Below are 6,789 nucleotides of genomic sequence, written 5' to 3' on the forward strand. Positions count from 1 at the left end.
TAGAGAACTCCACTCCCCACTCCCTCAAAAATAAGCTTGCAACTAACCCAATATCACATTTTGTGATGTTTTCTTCAGCATCTTTTACTAATTTCCTATCTTTCATTGGCTTTTTTCTTTAATTCAACAATTGACCTAAAATAATTATCTCTTCATTCATCTCTTATAATTTATGAGGAGGGCAGGACCAAAGAAACATTTCTGCACACAGGGGTTGTGGTCAAAATCAAATAGGTCCAATGGAAAACTACTCTTTAGGAATTAAATTGCTTCAGGATTTCAATAAGGCATCTTTCTATATGGGTTAATAATTTAAAAAACATGTCAATGTTACATTGAATCCGTCCAGAACATTTTTGGTATGTAGACAAGTCAAAAGGATGGAAACTCTATTATTTGCCAGAGATTGGCAAGAATAAGTTAAATACACCTTGGGAAAAATTGCATAGTAAATATTTGTGGGAAAAGAGAAAGAGAAAAAGAAAGAGATTAGTTCAGACTTGAGACAGAGACATAAATATGGATAGTGAGAGGGAATAGAAATATTTAAATATAATCTGATGCTTAAACTCAGAGGTGAAAAAAGTACACTTGGTAAGCAGCCAGATTCCCCCACCTTGAACTGTAAACATTTATAATACACTAGAGATTAAGAAGTTCCTATAAATATTATGTCAGCATTTCTCTCTCATTGTCTTTATTAGAAATGGACCTACCACTGTGTGAAGACATCTGGAGTACTCCCAGTGCATGATTTTGTAACCCTTATGGCATTTAACAGCTGTCAATGGGGGAGGCATATTGCAAACATCCTAGTTGGAAACTTGGAAGTAGACTTGGCCTCTATAGTGAAGGAATTAGAAGCCCATTGTGGAATGATTGCCATGAAGACTGTTTTGTGGGAATTTCTGGACCTCTTTAGTGCAACTCTATAACAATCATCTGGTTTTGTGAAAAAATCTGTTTTCAGTGAGTATCTGTATTGGAAAATTTTAGATTAGACTATTCACAACTTTGAATGTTCCCTCACGGTGTTTTTGTCCTCTGGTGATACTGTGTAAACTCATGGTTTATGTTTGTTAATCCTCCAAGTAGGTGTGGGGTGGTCATGAATTTCTGAGCCAGAGTTAATATTTAGGATTTCCATAACCTGATTAAACTGTGGATGGGTGGTTTATTTTAAACACAAACACAAGTAGACTTTTCAGGAAAATGCATGTTTTGAAGGAGAACAAGCAAGCAAACAAATAAGAACCTTGCAATTTTGGTATTTCATGATGCATTTGAAAATAAATCTACTTCAATAAGAAATTCTAAAGTAGCTAGAAAAATAAACAGATAGCTGATGAATCTAAACAAATGGTGCTGAGAAACATAGCTTAAGAACCTAGTTTATCCTTAAATGTCCTTGTTTTGCTATCTTATTCCTGGGCTAAAGTTGTTTGTGTGGTGTATGATTTCAGGATATTTTCATTACATTGCACATCTTAATAAATATTAAATGTGGTTTACAGCATGCCTCGGTGCATGCTGATCCCTGGGGTCACACAGCCTCAGCCTCTTCAAGAGTGAAAAGTTTCTTATTGTCACCACATATCACCCAAATTCCCAGCACTGAATGAAATGCTACAATCTGCTTTTCCCCTCAGGATTTACTAACACTCTCTGCAAAGTGCTGTAAATCTTATTAATTTGCTCTGATTTGGGTAAAATTATAGATATTCAGACCCTGAACTTTGTATTTTCTTCAGTCTCATAACTATTTTTTGGTTCAAAAAAGCAGACAGATAATTTAAAGTAAACATTGCAACTTTTTACTGCTAGGTTTATAAATGTGTAGTAGTACAAAACTAAAATTTAAAATTCTATAATCTTCTAGTTTTTTATCCCCTTCTACCAAAAAAAAAAAAATCCTAAAATTACAAACATACACAAACTCAGTATACATTATATGCATACTCAGTCCTCTATATTATGCTAATAAAAGAGAGAAGCCAAATGAAGTATTTTCTATGGTTAAGTATGTTTAAAAGGAAGTTCATTCATCTCCTTGACATATGCAACACAACTGAAGAAGGAAGACTCAAGAACTCGATGGATTGGTATATATTCAACCATGCAAAACTGAAACAATTTTCTTGTAATTTGAATAGGCCCACAAATGAAATTAAGACCTATTGATTATAATTCAACCTAGTCCTAACACTTAAGTAGGTGATTACTTAAAGTTCAATGAGAATTATGCATATATTTCTAAAACAAATAAAAAGTAACCATGGCTACCAAAATAGTTCTAGTGAGAACATGTGAAAACAGTTATTGGAAAGATAGGAGAAGCAAGTGGAAACATATCATTTGATGCAATGTACCAAACTTTTTCCAGGGAAGGGTCCTTACTTAACAATTAGATTCAAAAAATGTACAATCCTAACCTGAGTATGGGCATGGCAGAATTGTGTCGACCTGCCAGATGTTTCCACATCTATGATACATCTGTTTAAAGAATTATAGAAGGGGATGCAAAGAATAAGACTCCAGTAAAATGTAAATTCTTTTTTACAGGTATGCTCTGTCATATCTCAATTTGTTTAAAATCCCTAATTCAATGTTCCTGTGATGAAGGATTTACTTTAAAACCATAATGGTACTCCATTTTTTTAAAATCAAAATTAGGTTATGTTTTACAAACTTAGTAATCGAAGATTATTTTTTAAGATATATACATCAGTGAGTTGAGTGAAACAAAGGCTGCTAGAACTCTGGATGTTAATTTTTCTCCTGGTTTGCTAGTTACATACAGTCTTATGTAATTGTATATATTATAACATCATAGGATGAGGAGGATATCATATTAAGGAATAGAGCAGTGAAGGCTTACACTGGAAATCTCTGTGAATATACACTTCTGCAAAACTCCTTTTCTCCTTTGAAAATTGCTGTAATTCCTCTTTCTGGTAAAATTGAAAAAAAAAAGAAGAAGAAAAGGAGAGAGAGAGAGAGAGAGAAAAGAAAGATACACTTAACAGCACTTATTACCAGCCATGAACTCATTTATTCCACAAAAATATCACACTCAATGTTCAAACTCCAAATAAATAGCTTATAAATCTCAAGAGTATGAATCTGAGTCTTATATTCATCCAACATTTATTCAGGTATCATTGATCATTTATTAATCAACAGGCGTTGTGTTAAGGCTCTAGAGTCTAGGTACAAAAAATTTAATAAAATGAGATGCTATTTTAATCCTTATTTTGGCTCCTTCTTAAAATGTGCTCTAAACTTGTGTCACATGCATCTTTCAATCAATTATTATTTTCTTTTCTAGATATCCCGTGAAAATTATGATCAAAATTAACACTTCAGTCAATTAGTTAGCCCATTGATTCATGTTTAGAATATTCTACTGTTACTGAACACAAGTTCGTGTGCCTAAAATCTATATGAAGGCAGCCACAGTCAGGCACTTCTTTCCTTTTTTAAGACAAAAACTTATTTTGCATTTTTCTCCAACTTGTGACTTATACAGTAGCAATCCTGTGAAGCTGATAGTGAATTCCTGTAATGACCTAGGAAATCTTGCTTCCAGACTCATGGCTATGTGCCCAATTTCAAATTACTGTTTTCATAATAGCTCTTGGGAATAACTTCTTTTAAAACTTTAATAATTGTTACTTAGATTGTTTCAACTCTTCTTTTGCATTATTACTTTAGTTCTTTTGTTTCCAGACAGTTCAGGGAATTCAATATTCTTTGAATCCTCCTATTTCTGTGAATTTAAATGTTTATTTATTTTCCCTTAACCTGTTTACAAAGGCTATCTGTGTTTATTCCATTAATTCTTCTTTATGTCACTCAATTTATATGTTTGTTACATTCTTCAACAGAGAAGAAAAAACCTGACTCCATATTAGATCTATTCTTTAGCTCTAATCTTTGTGTTCTGTTTTTTGTGCTTAGTCATGCTTGCTCTGCACCATTGTAAAATAATGTGACCTATAGCCTGAAATATATGTAATAGCCCTTTCTCAATGCTTTGCCTCTCAGGTTTGACCATTAAATGTATAACCTTTTTCCATTCAGAACAGAGAATAACATTTGTCTTGTTGGACGTTTACAGGAACATTATGATCAGACATATGTGGACCACTGCAAGCACAAAGAATTCTGGCGCAAAGAAGTTTGTGACAACCAGCTACACCCTTTCCCCTTTTAGTAATAAAGAAACCTTCATTCTAACTTGGGTAAGATGTTTTTTTGGGATACTAGTCTACCATCTTCTTGGGCTACTGGCTTTCCAAATAAAGTTGCTATTCCTTGCCACAACACCTCATTCTTGATTTACTGTTCTGTGGTGAGCAGTAAGAGCTTGGACTCTGTAACAGTTCTTAATTATACTATTTTGGTTAATTTCCTTTCCCTGTTATCTCTTCTAATCATTAATTATTTTACTACAGCCAGTGGAGAGGGTTGGACAAATATATGAAAGCATAAAATATATATAAAGTTTAAAAAGTAAAAATGACCTCTAGCAACTAGAGTACAAGGCACATGGAGAATAGTTGTAGAAGATGTATCTTGATTCCAGAAAGTTGTATGGGGTTTAAAACAATAAACAATCTTGAATTTTGAACTTGGAATTAAATACATTAAAGGAAAAAGAAAGCCAAAGTTTTTTAAATGGTCAAATGATATTATATATATATATATATATATATATATATATATATATATATATATATATATATAAACAACAAACATAATTCTGGCTACCAGGAAATAATTGATAAACAACTATCTCTTAGAAATACTCCTAGTGAGTTGAGAAGTCACAATGAATTAAGGGAAAGGAAAGAGACTCAAATTAATATTGGAAAAACTAAATGATTGTTGAGGGGTAATATTTTTATATATGTAATAATATGTTCTGGTGTATGTTTTAGCCTCAGAGAAATTCTGACTCCCTTTTAGAAAAACTGGGAAAAGCTTGCCAAATATATAAATTAAGTATACTGTAAGAAACTGAGGCAACAATTCCACTTTGTTTGAGGAACTAAAAATTAAATATTTTAAAATATGGAGAAGTTCTATTTTTATGAGTTATAAGGTTGGATAATTACATTTTGGCAATGTGTGAGTAGAAGTTTAGTCAATGTTCTTATGGATCTTACAGTCCAATGAGGAAGAATATATTAAAAAATACATAATAAAAAATAATCTTACATATATGGAATCTAAAAACATGTTACAAATGAATCTATATTGGAAACAGAAACAGACTCAGAGACATAGAAAATAAACTTATGGTTACCAAAATGGAAAGAGGGTGGGCAGGGATAAATAAGGAGCATGAGATAAACAGATACAAATAACTATACATAAAATAGATAAGCAACAAGGACTTACTGTATAGCACAGGGAACTATATTCAATTTCTTATAATAACCTAGAATGGAAAATAATCTGAATATACATGTGTGTGTGTGTGTATATATATATATATATATATATATATATATATATATATATATATATATATATATATATATATCACTTGTTGTACACCTGAACCTAGCACAATATTGAAAATCAACTACACTTCAATAAAAAAATAATAATCTCACAAAATATGCAAAATTGTAATTGTAAAAAATGCTATGGTGGATATATACCTTTTTGCAAGTTTTGCAAGAGCAATGACCTTGTTTTTCTAGTTCATCATCCTATCCCTGCCACCTAGCTCAAGGATTGGAGGATATTTTGCATGCTGCACCATTTGGTTACAGTGCACTAAAATGATACCAATGCTTATTAATTTATTTATATTCAATCATACTGGGGAAAAAAGTAAAGAAAACCAAAGGTAAAGGCCAAAGTGAAGTTGTATGTAAATATTTAAAAGCTTACACAAAGGCACTCATCTTTCTTTAGGTGGGCCAGAAAACTGTTTTTTTTTTTTTTTCATAATTTTTTCATCTATTTTTTGAACATCTTAATTTACTGTGAAAATGAAAATAGATTGGAAGAATAATCATTTAAATGGCCGTATAATATTCCACTGTGTCTATACTCTTTTTATTTATTTATTTTTATTTATTTTTATTTTTTATTTTTTTATTAGTTTCTGCTTTATAACAAAGTGAATCAGTCATAAATATACATCTGTTCCCACATTCCTTCCCTCATGCATCTCCCTCCCTCCCACCCTCCCCATCCCACCCCTCCAGGCGGTCACAAAGCACCGAGCTGATCTCCCTGTGCTCTGTGGCTGCTTCCCACTATCTATCTACCTTACATTTGGTAGTGTATATATGTCCATGCCTCTCTTTCTCTTTTTCACAGCTTACCCTTCCCCCTCCCCATATCCTCAAGTCCATTCTCAAGTAGGTCTGTGTCTTTATTCCCGTTTTACCTCTAGGTTCTTCATGACTTTTTTTTTAAATTCCGTATATATGTGTTAGCATACGGTATTTGTCTTTCTCTTTCTGAATTACTTCACTCTGTATGACAGACTCTAGGTCTATCCACCTCATTACAAATAGCTCAGTTTCGTTTCTTTTTATGGCTGAGTAATATTCCATTGTATATATGTGCCACATCTTCTTTATCCATTCATCTGATGATGGACACTTAGGTTGTTTCCAGCTCTGGGCTATTGTGAATAGAGCTGCAATGAACATTTTGGTACATGCCTCTTTTTGAATTATGGTTTTCTCAGGGTATATGCCTAGTAGTGGGGTTGCTGGGTCATATGGTAGTTCTATTTTTAGTTTTTTAAGGAACCTCCAT

The sequence above is a fragment of the Mesoplodon mirus genome, assembly GCF_964341445.2.
Source record: "Mesoplodon mirus genome assembly, chromosome: 16".
NCBI lineage: Eukaryota > Metazoa > Chordata > Mammalia > Artiodactyla > Ziphiidae > Mesoplodon > Mesoplodon mirus.